Source organism: Chelonia mydas, chromosome 8 (genome assembly GCF_015237465.2).
Source record: "Chelonia mydas isolate rCheMyd1 chromosome 8, rCheMyd1.pri.v2, whole genome shotgun sequence".
NCBI classification, from domain to species: Eukaryota; Metazoa; Chordata; order Testudines; family Cheloniidae; genus Chelonia; species Chelonia mydas.
Window position 1 is genome coordinate 75,315,431 of NC_057854.1, and position 15,396 is coordinate 75,330,826.

The following is a 15,396-nucleotide window of genomic DNA, read 5'->3' on the forward strand; positions in this document are numbered from 1 at the left end:
TGAATCCACAAGGAAACAAATCACACAAACCCTATTTTTATTCTTCTTTCACTCATCATCATGTCACTTTTCATGCTGCCTCTGTTCCATCCTTCTCATTACAACCATGCACTCCACCTCCAGATCCAGTCTTTAAAAACAAAGGACCTAGCCCTGCAATCAGAACTCCATGGGTAGACTGACTGTGTGCCAGGCTCCACCAAAGTCAGACTGCTGCACAATCCAGGCAGATTCAATTGCACAACTGGCTCCTTAATTCTTTCTGCATTACACCCACCAGTATATTTATAAAAATTCTACATGACTTGACGTTTGGCCTTTCAATGTTGCATCATATTTGTCTGAACAATTCCGTCTTTGTTTTCATGCAGTTTAGATTGTAGGCTCTTTACAGTAGATATTGTGTTCTTCTGTGTCTGTACAGCACCAAGCACAATCGGGACTCAGACAACAAAATTAAGACAAACCCTTTCCTAGCTCTTTCTGGAGGATGCTGTCTAAGTGAGAAATAGAACATGTATGAGCATTTATCCTTTTGTATTCAATTCAACCAATAAAAATGTAAAATTCTGCAACATTAATAAATCTCTGCAGAAGGTCTTTGAGACCAGAATCACAATTGCCTTGCAGAAAACTCTTAATACTAATGTTTCAGTAACCTATGAGAGTAAACCCCTTATTGAAACTACAGCATGCATATTCTTAAACACATACTGTTGCTGTAACTGTGCTAGACAACCATTTCCCAACACTGTTAGCACTGGATAGAACTGGCATTCGTTCGCAATATTGTTGGAAAATGGTTTCAAACACTGATACAATCCATAGGCTTGAGCATTTTTGGTTCTAAAATGAAGGGTCTGTCTATTAATATATGGGCGAGGTCTTAAAATCAGACCCACCCTCAGCAAGTGGGGAGTCACAATGACAACGCTAGCATTGTACTGCTTGATTTTCCATACAAAATATTATGCAAGAGAATACACACGACATCCTAAGCAGACTGGAACAAAATCATCTACTTGTACCTTCCAATCAACTGCTTTTCATTTTAAAATTTGAACTGAGCTAGATTAGGTTTATTTCAGTGTATTTCCCCACCTACTGATGTGCTGCTAAAACGTTCTAAAAGAAGAGGCTGTATTCCTTGTTTGACCAAAAGTAAACTGATCACATATTACAGTGACTAAATCTCAGCAATGCTTCAAGCTGTAGAGTATTCTCCCACACTCAGTGAAGAACAGTTTGTGTTTGACTACAAAGGATTCAGTTTATTGTTGGTCAAGTAAGCAACCACTAATAAGATCAACTGTACCAAAACATCAAGACTGTAGAAGAGATGGAAATGATTACAAGACTTTGAACTGAACTGTCATGAATTTTCGTCAATGGAGATTTTTGCCTGATTACATCATCGGTCACTTTGGCCTTTGATCTTCAGTGGTGGGCAAGAGGGAAATAACCTATTTGAGCTGCAATTTTCACAAAGCTCTGAACAAGCTTCAGAAGTAGTTTTCTTTTGTGATTTGGACTATCTCACTGTAAGCTGTGACAAGATCTTTTTTTTTTTTTTTTTAAACAGATCCTGTTTATGATCCACACGTGAAGACGTCAGAGATTCTTTAAGTAATTTCTCAGCATTCAAAAGCCACGTGATGCAGTGTCAAGTTCTAGGATGCTGTGTTGGTGTGGAATTACTCTGCCGATTCACTCCTGCAGCAGCCAGCCCAACTGGGTGTCACTAGTTCCAACTCAAAGAGTATGAACGGTTGACAATCCCGATCACTGAGTGCTGAGAAAGTTGCAGTTTAACATTTCAGGAAATGTGAATTTAAACCAAAATAAGTGTGTCCACACAGAAATTTACATTCGTTTAACTGTGGCTTTTTGCAGTTTAGCTTGAAAACTGACTGGCAATCAGTTCAAACTAAAATCAAAATAAGCAAGTCTATACAGGAGTTTCCACCAGTTTAACTAAATCAGTTTTAGAATATTTAAGTTAAACTAGTGCAACTTTCCCATGTACAGAAAGCCTAAGACAATCGTCAGCCAGGGGAGGGACAAGAGCCTTGCCAGGAGAACAGTTTGCAAAATAAATGGCAGCTAGAGGTTAATCTCATGCCCCTAAGTGAGTGTTTCTTCATTGGCTTCAGTGGGCATTGGATCACACCGTTCGTAATTGGTGATACCATCTGCTCCTTTATTCTTGAAATAAATTAGCTTCACACTCTTCATTTCTTTCTTTTACTTTACATGCTTTCTTTCATTTGCCCTCAGTGTTTTTCCACCTTGGTGCAGAAAATTCTGCTTATTTATGTATCTGTTAATTTCACACAAGACTGCTGATGGCAATAAGTTTTATCAAATTAACCCTGCAACTGATTGTTCCATGAATGAAACTGAGCAATGCAATCAGTGTGGTGGAAGTGCCCAACACCTCAGCATGTAGCAATAGATAAAAGTCTGTTCTAAAACCTATCAAATAATTACAGATGGATTACTACATTTAAACACAGCTTTGTGGCTCCCTGTTCTTTTCTTGTCTATGTTTGGAAGTTTTTATATCCAGTCATAAGGGTACACCCTACTGTTTGCAAAAGCACTGTAGGGACAGATTTCTTTGTTTTAATCTGTGAAATAACTGTAAATAGATACCAGCCCAATTATTAGAACAAACTATTCTAACCTCTTGAAATCCTTAAGTAATAAGGGCAAGTAATTAATACCCCTGAGAAATCTTGCTGGAGAGCATAATTATGTCTCAGTAGCTAAACCCTCTCCATACTTCAAACCTACATAGTGAAGATATCACCTTCCCAGCTAGATTTCCTTCAGTTTCACTATTTTAGAGTGGAGAGTTTAATTTGTGCTTTTCTCTTCAAGTCCTCAATAGGCAACATGTGCTTTATGCTGGGTGTCTGGCAGTGTGAATCATACCATCTCACCATAAGCAGATATTTTTGGCCATATCTTTATTACCTTCTTGCAAGTTCTGTGTAAGCTGAGTCATGTGGACCATTGCTAGTTTACTACTGAGACCTGAAACATAAGGCACCCAGAAGACTTTCGTCCCGTTCATATGGTGAGGTGCTACATTTTGAATATTAGCCCAGCATGTCAGGCAATGAAACTTAGGGCCTGCCTACAAAGGAAAATTTTTCCCAGTGTAGGTTTTTCCACTATAGCAGGGGTTGGCAACCTGCGGCACGCGAGCCAATTTTTACTGGCACGCTGCTACCAGCTGGGGTCCCGGCCGCTGTCCTGGGTGAACGGAACCCCAGGCCGGCAGTGGGCTGAGTGGGGCCGGCGGCTGGGACTCTGTCCGCCAGCGTAGGGTATTAAATTTTTCCCTGTAGGAATGTGCTACTTGCGGAGCATCAGGACTGGCAGCTGTAAGTGGTACACCGTAAGTAGCATATTCCTATGGGGAGAAATTTAATACACTACACAGCGGTAGGGTGGGCTGTGCCTCCCCAAACAGCCGGCCCACTTCCTGCCCCCTGACTGCCCCCCTCATAAACCCTGACCCATCCAACTCCAACCCCCCTCCCCACTCCTTATCCCCTGACCACCCCCTTCTAGGACCCCCTCCCCTGGACTGCCTCCCTCAGAATCCTCCACCCATCCAACCCCCCCCCCGACCCCATCCACACCCCCGACCTCGACAGGCCCCCCCCGGACTCCCACGCCTATCCAATCAACCCTTACCTTTCCGTCCCCTTACCATGTCACTCAGAGCATCAGGACCGGCAGCCGTAAGTAATGCACTGTAAGTAGCACATTCCTATGGGGAGCAATTTAATACACTACACCCAGCCCCGCTCAGCGCACTGACGGTCTGGATTTCTCAAAATATGCTCTCTCACCCCTTATCAATTAGCTTAAAAACTTGAAAGCTTAAAAACTTTGTTCGTATGTTACAGTAATCGTTAAAAAATGTATAATGTTAATAAATACATTGGTTTGATGAAACAAAGTAGTTGTACTTATGTGCCTGTGCTTAACTTGCATTTTCAATGATTTACCTTCTAAAAAATCTCGCATGTCTCGCACCCCCAGAAAGGGCATCTCGCACTCCCAGGGGGTACGTGCATCCTAGATTAAGAACCACTGCACTAAACTGATAAGATCTGCATTTTAATTTAAGCTTCTTAAACATTTTAAAAACCTTGTTTACTTTACATACAACAATAGTTTAGTTACAGAATATAGACTTATAGAGAAAGATCTTCTAAAAACATTAAAATGTATTACCGGCACACGATACCTTCAATTAGAGCGAACAAATGAAGACTCAGCACACCACTTCTGAAAGGTTGCCGACCCCTGCACTGTAGTTATACTGTCATAAGTATCGTGATAGTGCATCCACACCACTTGGTTGATGCCAACTTAATACTAACATGGCTACCACTCTGAAACCTATCTACTTACTCTGTGAATCATTGTGTCCACATGGCTCTGAACTTTTTCTTTAAAATAATTGCTCTGCATTTTGGGCAGATATCCCATGTTCTGCTGCCAGGCTCTATCCGTTCAGGGATTTTCTCACAGAGCATTGTGGGATACCTACCAAAACCTACTGGAATGCTGGGACTTGGGATCAACAGAAATACAAAACAGAAAAACTCCCATGATTCCTCTCCTGGTATCCCATAAACTCATCTGGTTTTAGTGGGCCAGGACCATTTTCCAACTGCCCAAACACATCAGGCAGCACATAATGGAAAAAGCACTGCTGAGCACTATGATCCTGACTATCATTAATACGAACAAGGTATACCAGATGTACTGGCAATCATGCAGGCAGGAGGCTTTGGATGAGTTGGCAGACAGCCACCGGCATTACTTCTGCGATGCCATGCAGATATCGCTAGAAGAGTGGAAGGACTACCTGAAACAGTATGGTTAATTAAAAATAGGGATACATCCACATGAACCTTTTAGCAGCATAACTCATTCCATAATAGAGTTATTTCATTTCCAAAGCAGATTAATTAAAGCATGATCAGATGCCAGATAAACTGGAAAACAAAACAAAAAGCTTGCATGGACACAAAGCAATTTATTCCAAAAAATGCTAAAGTTATACTGAAAAAAAACCCTTTCCCATATAGACAAGCTCTAAGACACCATGGTCTCTTCATTCTTTCTGCAAGACAGTCTTCAGTATAAGCACATAACATATAGTTTTGTTTGTCCACTTGGCAGGAAAAATACAGATTTGGTCTGGCAAGCAGTTGGCTCTAAGTGCTATTAAACTAGTAGAAATACAGATCTAAACCAAATGTGTCAAAATATTTATGTTCATCCTACTAGTTTTAAACCCCCCTCCTCAAACCTAAGCTTACTCTGAAGAGCACTTACAGTAACCCTTTAAAATTATTTTGTCAATGAAACATGGTTGTACCTTTAATTTATTAACTACAAATTTGCCTGACAAAGATTTGTACAAGTTCTGAAGCAAAAGTCCTAATCTATGGCACCTAAAATGTTGAATATAGAAAAGGCAGATATAAGAAGTTATCTTGCAGAGAATGCTCCAGACCAATTTTACGGGGAAACCAAATGGTGAATTCTTTGCTATTATAAAGGCATAGGTTTTATTTGCTCTTCATGATTTATCTATCTGACCTTATTACAATGCCTGTTGATTCTTCTTTTAGTAATTTGGTCTATACACCCACATAGAGTCTATAGTGCAATTCATTTTTTAAATGCTAAGCAGAAGAATTCTGCACTTGCTCCTTTTACTTAGTTTCTGAAGTGATGAAACCTTTGCTTATCTTATTTTAAATACAAGGAGAGATAAGGCAGAGTTTTTTCAGTATTCAAAACACTGGTCTTACCTGATGAATGCCAGTTACTTAGGAGCTCTGGTGTTGGAATTTCTGCTTGACAACTCCTGTAGAGATAACACAAACTAGTTATTACACATGGACAATTATGAACTTTTTTCAATATAAATAAATGCTTTAAAAAACCTTAAATGGTACACTACAGAGAACACAATATAAGATTTATAAATTGATTCTGTTGGAAATCACCACTTCCAATATTCTTACAAAATGAAAATAGGACCAATTTAACCAAACCACCACCTAGTGGCATGGTGTAAAGTCAGCTCTTGTTTATTTTCAGTGTGAAGAAGTTACTATATTTAATGTAAAGCACAATGCTCTACCAACTTATTTTAGTATTTTCTTCTTATCTCTCCCCCCACAGTATGTTCAGGCAAGTCAAAATATCAAGCACATCAATTGGGGGGAAAAGAGTTACAAATAGCGACACTTCACAGAACTGAAATATATGGCCTTCCCTCACTAGAACATCTGACACTTTTAAATATCACTAGGTATCTCAGCACCATGCAAAAAAATCCAATATGCAAAACATTAAAGTGTATCAAGAAAACACAAAGCAGTCCAAATACACAGACGGGCAAAACTCTGCAAGTTGGCAAAGAGGAAAACCAATTCACGTTAGCCCTCGAGAAGGGACACTTGAACACAGCAAGAGAGGTTAGTTCGCAAACTGTACAAAGAATGTGGGTGGGAAGAATAAGAATTAATCGAACAATGCTCAATGCACACATATTAGGGTACCCTTACAGATAAAAGCTAGCTTGTTCCCTAGTTGTTTTACTGAATATATATAAAATGGATTGCGAGAGCATTATGTACCCACCCTACTGCTTGAATCTGGCAAGTCAGTTTTATTCTATATGACTAACTTCTTTACGATCTTTCCCGTTGCATCCACATTGAGAGGGTTTTCATGATAGGAGTTTATGTAATTATATTAATTTAATTTAAAAAGCCAAGTATTTTCTGACTGTTGCTAAAGGTGTTGGATCATATTAAAGAAGTTCTGTATTAAAATCACAAATGAGTTTAATTCCCCATAGTTTAAATTCCAGGGTATTACTAATTAAGAGGTCTCTTGGTTTTTGGTACTGTTTCTCTCCCTCTGTGTGTTAAACCTGCAAGCTGCTAATTGCGTTAGTACATTCTAAGACAGAGTCTGTTCTCAAAGCAATTCATTGTAATAACAACTACTCACACAGAGAGAGACTCAAAACAATACTCTGTAACAACAGAAACAGCACCCAGAGACTCCCCGCCCTTTGTTGTATTCATCTTGCTTTGTTAACAATTGTGATTAAAATAGAGATAGAGGATGTATGTGGATGGATGCTTGGTGTGGATAATAACTAAATGATCAGGGAGGTGCCAGCCTAAAGAATCCAGTGTCCATCGGCTGAAGAAGGCGTCAAGTGGAAATAACCAGAGGACCCCCAGAGGGCAGACTGGAATCCACCCAACAGCCTCAAGAATGGGAGAACCAAAGAACAAGATAACATCTAGCAGCACGGTGCCATCAGGAATGTGCCATCTGCTGATTGATTCAGCAACAGCATGATGAAGCAATTCCCATAGACTGGCATAGGAAGAAATTCCTATAAAAATGGACTCTAGAAAGTGAGAGCTTTGGGGGTCTGATTCTGCAAACCAACTTCCAGGAGCATCAGATGAGCATCTGACAAAGCCCTGCTCCCTCCTCATGTCCAGGCCACCTGGCCAGTGGCTTGGCATGAGCAACTCTAAGGCTGGTAACTATGATAACAACCTTGCAGAACCTGTGTGTGTGTATGAATGAATGTGTGAATAAATATGAGATTGAATGGAATGTTATAGCTATAACTAACTGCTTACTACGATTCTTTCTGTATTCAAAATAAATGTGGTATTTTGCCTTTTCCCCTTTAAGAAGATCCTGCTGGTTTTTATTTTATTGGTATAACAAAGGCAACTCCAGCACTGTATGCCCTGCCTTTGATCGGAGGTTGGATCCAGTTATGAAGCAATTCCTTATTGTAACAAGGCCCTGAGAGAGAAGACTGGAAAAAAGAAGGATTTAGGTTTGGACTTCTACTTGATTTTCTAGCTGTGAAGAACTATAGAGAGTATGTTAGGAGTTGAGAAGAAGGTGGCTGTCAGTGTGAATGCATGGCTACAGGGTGGACTGTTTTTAATTATGATTTAAAATCAGCAGGCAGGATATCTTGATTTAAATGGATTTTAATTGTAGCCATGTAATAATTATAGTAGAAATTAGAAGATAAAAGGGTAAGGAACTGATAGCAGGGACACAAGTGAGCTATAGGCCTGGATCTATAAGAATAGCTTAAGTAGTTAGCATAAAGCCTTACAGCCTGAGTAGGAATAGTTGCTCAATAAATTAGCATATGTAATTAAACTAATAGTGACCTTAAGTCACGAGATGGCAGAAGACTTTGTTTATTGTTTTGTAATAATCACAAGTGTTGCAATCTGCTGGTAGGTAACCGCAAGAAGGCAGATTGCACCAGTTTCGAGTATTTTTGGAAGGGGACATCAGCAGATGTTCAACTGCAGGTAACCATAGTAATTCAACTGATGTATATACTAATGAGCTTTGCCTAATTAATGTACTAACCTACAGGATAAGGATACCCCAATATTATGAGAGTGAGAAAGTGAAGATATGGTAAAGGAGGGAAGAACTATTTGTACATATGCACAAGGACCAGCAAAAGGCCTATCAAACATCTGGTCTCAGATACAGCCATTGGAGTTCTTCATCAGCATACCAGAGAGTCAGACTAGGATCTGTCTCACCTTCTAGAGCAGGGGTCTCAAACTCAATTTACCTTATGGCCAGTGCCAGTTCTCAAATCCTCCCAGTGGGCCAATGTCAGATGGTGTTCAGAAAAAAAAATACAATATAAACATTTTCTATTTCAAATTTCTTAGAAATAATAAAACTGTCATACAACTTTATACAATTCGTCGCCTGCCAGAGAGTTTTTATTGTTTGCCAGACACCTGGCAACGCTTCAGTTCTGTCAGTTTGTTGGTGTTTGGCCTCAGTGACTGAGCAGTTGAAACCTTCAGGATTGCAGCAAGGTGTGCACCAGATAGTTGTGTTCGGTATTTTGACTTGTTTATATTCATTGTGGAAAAAAGTGATGCTGCCTCAATGAATAACTCTGCCCAGCAACTAATGATGCTGACTCCCCGGCTGACTCTGCCCAGCAACTAGTGATGGTATCTCTGTTCCTCTCCCCCAGCCAATGGGAGCTGCAGGGGCCGCAGCGGGGAGGTTCTCTGGCCGGGACTTTGAGATCCCTGCGCTAGAGCTCTCCCCATGAATAGGGTGATGGTGCCAGTCACTCTATACTATACTATCTCACTTTACTTGTTTGGATTGTTTTACTTATTGGACTAATCATCATCAAATTTGTACAGTTACTGATGGTCTTCCCTGAGTGTGTGTTTTTGTTGTCACTGTTGTGCCCCACAGAGTTCCCAGAGCTGTAACTCTGATAATACTGAGCCTGATTCTGTATATTATACATTATACAGTGCTAATTGGGCAAACTAAAACAAAAACCTAATCAAGCAACATAATCTTGTTTTACATTTGTACTTTAGTTATTTTCCTAAAGAAGGTGTGATTTGTATTGATTGGTAACCATTACAAGTTAATTTGCAACTAAATATAAGCATTTACACTAGATTTGGTTTCAGAGTAACAGCCGTGTTAGTCTGTATTCGCAAAAAGAAAAGGAGGACTTGTGGCACCTTAGAGACTAACCAATTTATTTGAGCATGAGCTTTCGTGAGCTACAGCTCACTTCATGAAGTGAGCTGTAGCTCACGAAAGCTCATGCTCAAATAAATTGGTTAGTCTCTAAGGTGCCACAAGTCCTCCTTTTCTTTTTACTAGATTTGGTACTTTTTGCTAGCCAGCAAGATATATTATATCTATACATATTTATTTAAACAACTATATGACTTAACATACATTTATTCAGATTCTTAATTTTTATACTTTTTATGATGTTAAAAAATGATGAATGACCCTTTTTTTACTTGCTAGATTATGATTAATTTACTTGTAATTACAGGTTTCAGAGTAGCAGCCGTGTTAGTCTGTATTCGCAAAAAGAAAAGGAGTACTTGTGGCACCTTAGAGACTAACAAATGTATTTGAGCACAAGCTTTTGTGAGCTACAGTTCCGATGAAGTGAGCTGTAGCTCACGAAAGCTTATGCTCAAATAAATTGGTTAGTCTCTAAGGTGTCACAAGTACTCCTTTTCTTTTTACTTGTAATTAGAATCAAACTGCATTTGGATGGAAAAAATTGTTTATTAGTTAAATAAAACTACCTTACATGACCTGGATATTTAATACTACAGATAATTCAGTTAGTTAATTAACAGAACTGGTTACTATATCCTTCAAGACTTCAGAAATAGATCTCACCCTCATTTTTATTCAGAGATTGAAAGGGGAAAAAACAAGCTTTCCTGCTTTTTCAACCCCAGATGGTTTCTCAACTTTAAATGAAACCTGAGCTATTCTTGTTAGGTGACAAATCTGAGGAACTGTCCCCGACTGAGATGTCATTAGAGGAGGTTTTGGAACAAACTGATTAATTTAAACACTAGTAAGTCACCAAGACCAGATGGTATTCACCCAAGAGTTCTGAAGGAACTCAAATGTAAAATTGAAGAACTGCTAACTGTGGTATGTAACCTATCATTTAAATCAGCTTCTGTACCAGGTGACTGGAGGATAGCTAATGTGACGGCAATTTTTAAAAAAGGTCCCAGAGGTGACTCCAGCAATTACAGGCTGGTAAGTCTAACTTCAGTACTGGGCAAACTGGTTGAAACTATAGTAAAGAACAGGATTATCAGACACACAGATGAACACAATTTGTTGGGGAAGAATTAACATGGTTTTTGTAAGGGAAAATCATGCCTCACCAATCTACTAGAATTCTTTGAGGGGGTCAATAAGCATGTGGACTGGGGGGATCCACTGCATATAGTGTGAAGATTTTCAGAAAGCCTTTGACAAGGTCCGTCACCAAAGGCTCTTAAGCAAAGTAAGCTGTCATGGGATAAGAGGGAAGGTCCTCCCATGGATCAGAAATGGATTGCTATATAGGAAACAAAGAGTAGGAATAAATGGTCAGTTTTCAGAATGGAGAGAAGTAAATAGTGGTGTCCACTAGGGGTCTGTACTAAGACCAGTACTATTCAACATATTCACAAATGATCTGGAAAAAGGGGTAAAGTGAGGTGGCAAAATTTGCAGATGACATAAAACTACTCAATTGCACTTAAGACCACAGCAGATTGTGAAGCGTTACAAAGGGATCTCACAAACTGGTTGACTGGGCAACAAAATGGCAAATGAAATTCAATGTTGATAAATGCAAAGTAATGCACATTGGAAAACATAACTCCAACTATACATATAAAATGATGGGGTCTAAATTAGCTGATACCACTCAAGAAAAGAGATCTTGGAGTCATCATGGATAGTTCTCTGAAAACATCCACTCAAAGTGCAATGGCAGTCAAAAAAACTAACAGAATGTTGGAAATCATTAGGAAAGGGATAGATAATGAGAGAAATTTTCATATTGCCTCCATATAAATCTATGGCACACCCACATCCTGAATACTGTATGCAGATCTAGTTGTCCCATCTCAGAAAAGATATATTGGAATTGGAAAATGTACAGAAAAGGTCAACAAAATGATTAGGGGTATGGAACAGCTTCCATATGAGGAGAGTTTAATAAGACTGGGATTTTTCAGCTTGGAAAAGAGACAACTAAGGGGGAATCTGACAGATGTCTATAAAATCATGACTGGTGTGGAGAAAGTGAATAAGGAAGTGTTATTTAGTACTTCTCAAAACACAAGAACTAGGGTCACCAAATGAAATTAATAGGCAACGGGTGTAAAACAAACAAAAAGGAACTATTTCTTCACACAATGCACAGTGAACCTGTGGAACTCTTTGCCAGAGGATCTTGTGAAGGCCAAGACTATAACAAGATTAAAAAAGAACTAGATAAGTTCATGGAGGATAGGTCCATAAATGGCTATTAGCCAAGATGGGCAGGGATGCAAAACCATGCTCGGAAGTGTCCCTAGCCTCTGTTTGCAAGAAGTTGGGAATGAGCAACAGGGGATGGATCGCTTGATCATTACCTTTTCTGTTCATTCCCTCTGATGCACTTGGCACTGGCCACCATCAGAAGACGGGATACTGGGCTGGATGGACCACTGGTCTGACCCATTATGGCCGTTCTTATGTTCTAAATCATTAATCTGAATTAGCTGAATAAATTTAAATGAAGAAAATATTCTCCATGCACCTGCAAAAGAGGCTACTGCTGTTAAAGGCTGGTTTAACACTTCAAAAATTCTGTTTTAAGGTGCTTACCCAGTGACTTCCTCCAGTTCAGTGATGTGATGTTCTTCAGAACTTCAGCAGTGAATGTACTGCTGGAATGTTTTTTTTAAATGTAAATCTTTCTTCTTCTCCTTATCCCCTCAACTGAGGTCAGATCATTGTGTAAGCATCCACGATCATTGTCCATCGGAGGTGGCATTAAGGTCCACCTGCTTATATTCTTTGATGCAATCTACTTCTTCCTCAGTTTCTCTTTTCTAGCACCCTCTTCTGCCAAGCTATCTTCAGCATATCCCCTTCATTCATCCTCTGCTTGCATCCAAACTAATGAAGCTGTGTTTCCTGGATTTTGTCAGCCACATCATGGACTTGGACTTCCATCCTAATACTTCCATTTTGAAATCTGTCTGTGCATATTTTATTTTTATTTAAACAATTACTCTATAGTAAGTTGAGGCCTTAACATAACTTGTCATACTTTTAAGTAGGTTTATATTTTTTAAATGAAAAATGTATTTAAATTTAAAAAAAATTTTTTTATTTTAATTCCACTCTGCAGGGCTGTCTGCCCTAAGCTGACTATGTGGTCAGAGCCATTGGTGAGCATGTTTGACAATGGCACACTGGAGAAAGCGTGATGACAAAGACAAAGATTGAGAGGTGGAAAGACTACAAATATAGTCAAGTATCTAATACATAGAATTTGCTGGAGCTATTTTCTACCCAGTGAGTTGGGGCAATGTCCCATTTCAGTTTCTCTTGCTGCAGCCTTATGGATGCTGAGCTGTAAAATACTAACATTGCTGGACTATTCAGTTCGGAGCTTTGCTTTGGTTATTCTGACAACCCAAACTACTGAAGAGTGCTAGAGGAATTGCTTCCTGATTGAAACCTTGTATGGATCTCTGAGGTGGGGTGTACAAGCCACACCTGCAATGCATGCACAGGCTGGAGGAGGACCCTGAGCTACTCTGTTCCCCTTCTACTTACGGGCAGCCTATGGAGGTAAGCAGAACTACAACCTGAAGCTCTGCAAAGGGAGCACTGTAGGAAGCCCCTTACTATTGATGGCCTGACCTGCTCAGGGAAAAGGACTCTGCAAGGTGGGAGACTTATTCTTTGATTTATTTTGTTTCCATGGCTTTGTTGTTCCCTCTTGTGTTGGGAGGCTGGTTGGAAGTGATCCAAGGAGGCAGCCGCGCAGCACTCCAGGGTGTAGGACTCAGTTGCCTACCTTGGGGTCCTGGATCAGAACCTGGTGCAGAGGGTGGTCCTGGGTTCCCCAACCTGCCTCCTAATGGGGCTGGTGGCAAAAAGCCTATCCCTGAGACTAGACTCAGGATGAGGAAGACTCCATAACCCAGAGAGTCCTGAGTCTGGGACTTTGGCTAGGTGAAGCCTGAAGTCCCTTGCTGGGCAGTGGAACTAGCATTTGTTGGACTTTTTACATACCCCAGAAGGGGTGGACACAACTTGTGCCCCCAAATGGACGGCTGAATCACAGAGGGGACAGACCACTGCAGGGCTGGAGTGGCTATCATCAGGTGCGCAAGACAGAAAAGCATCTGTCATGCTCTCACTCCACCAGCAGGTGGCGCCTCTGGGGTACAGACCCCTTCCCAGTCTCCTTATTAGCTGTCCCCTTCTATGTCTTCCAGCGGTACATGCACTAACTTAGTTTACACTTTGGAGAAGGGGCTAATTGCTATAGTTGATGGGGATTTTGGTTCTGCAAGATTTGCTCCAAGGGAAAATAATACAGACAAAAAAAGTCCATGGATATTTCTCTTACTTTCAGATAGCAGAATGATATTTTATCAGGATCATATAATGAAAAAACATTAGCCACTGCTACCACCATCCCATCGTATAATCTAGTTAATGCTGATATCAAATATAGCCAGGGAAGTGATGCATCCTTAATGCACAGACACTTCACAGGGAACCACTTAGACAGAGGAACATAAGGATACAATAAATAATTCAAAGTTAATCTGTATTTAAGAAACAAACAAGGTGTGCTACTACTACTTGGCAAGCCAAGCTACAATGATAAAGAACTGAATCCTACAGCATTTAGGCCTAAAATCCAGCCTTAGTACAGAGCTACTGGGTCTATTTTGCAAATCCATAACCAAATCGTGGGGGGCGGGGGAGTGAGGCGATGGGGAGAAACCTTTGCACAGAGGTGACTGCATGAATGTTATGCAGCAACTTAGTTTTGATATCACGGATTTCACCCCCAGCGACTCTGAAAAAGGGTATTAGGAAAATGCTGTGCATTCTCAGTGGCTACCTAAAGTTTGAACCTGGGGGAAGGGGGAAAGAGAAGAGTCCCTATAAAGGGGGCTGTCTTGCCCTAACTCAGTACTCCTGGCTGCCAACTCTGAAACAGAGCTGTCACCGAGCATAGGATTCAAGGCACCATCATTACAAACATCCCATACCAAGGAAACTTTTTTGATAAGCTCGGGGACTCCCCCAGCCCCTTCTTTTCTCTACTCCTTCCCAGTATGGCAGCCCTATGAGACTTTACAGTAACCCTGAAGCACCAGTCATCACCACAGGTCCACATCAGACAGAAAGATCAGGATCTGCAATTGGCTCCCCATATCCTTACATAGCTATGCAGGCCCCAGACATGGAGCTCCTTCATCCTGACCTACCTCAGTACTGCACAGGCCAGTCCAGAGCCAAGAGACACACCTTCCAGCTTTATGAGACTGTGGGGAGTGACCTTGAAGGCCTGAGCTCCAGCTCAAACAGCAACATCAACACAATTTTTAGAGCACTAGCAGGAGCCCCATTACCACAAGTATGTGGTCCCAGGCTGGAAGGCGTGGTCCCAGGCTGGGAGGCTTGCTCCCAGATGCAGTGTAGACATCTCCTAGAGAAAGAAAAACCCTCCTAGGGTAAGGCAGGGGTCTCTGCTCTGTGGCCCCCATCTTACAATCTCTACTGTTTTTTTTTTTCTTAACTACTTTCTGATGTCTCACCCAGTTCACTGAAAAACAAGCAAAGTGTCTTCAAATACCTCTTGAGGCATCCCAGGAAGTGCAGGCATGCCTGTAAATCCACACAGGGCCAGCCTACAGTGTTTCAAAGATAACCCCTTAAAAGCAGACCTCTTCA

At 40.6% G+C, this 15,396-nt stretch overlaps 1 protein-coding gene across 8 annotated transcripts in view; it reads right to left on the reverse strand.

Moving 5' to 3' along the window:
• LRRC8B (leucine rich repeat containing 8 VRAC subunit B) overlaps positions 1 to 15,396 on the reverse strand; it is a 44,794-nt gene that overhangs the window by 16,938 nt on the left and 12,460 nt on the right. For all 8 annotated transcript variants that reach the window (XM_037906219.2, XM_043521073.1, XM_043521079.1 and 5 more), the window contains exon 2: positions 5,850 to 5,905. The gene's annotated coding sequence lies outside the window, so the exon portion shown is untranslated. The remainder of the gene's footprint in view (positions 1 to 5,849; positions 5,906 to 15,396) is intronic.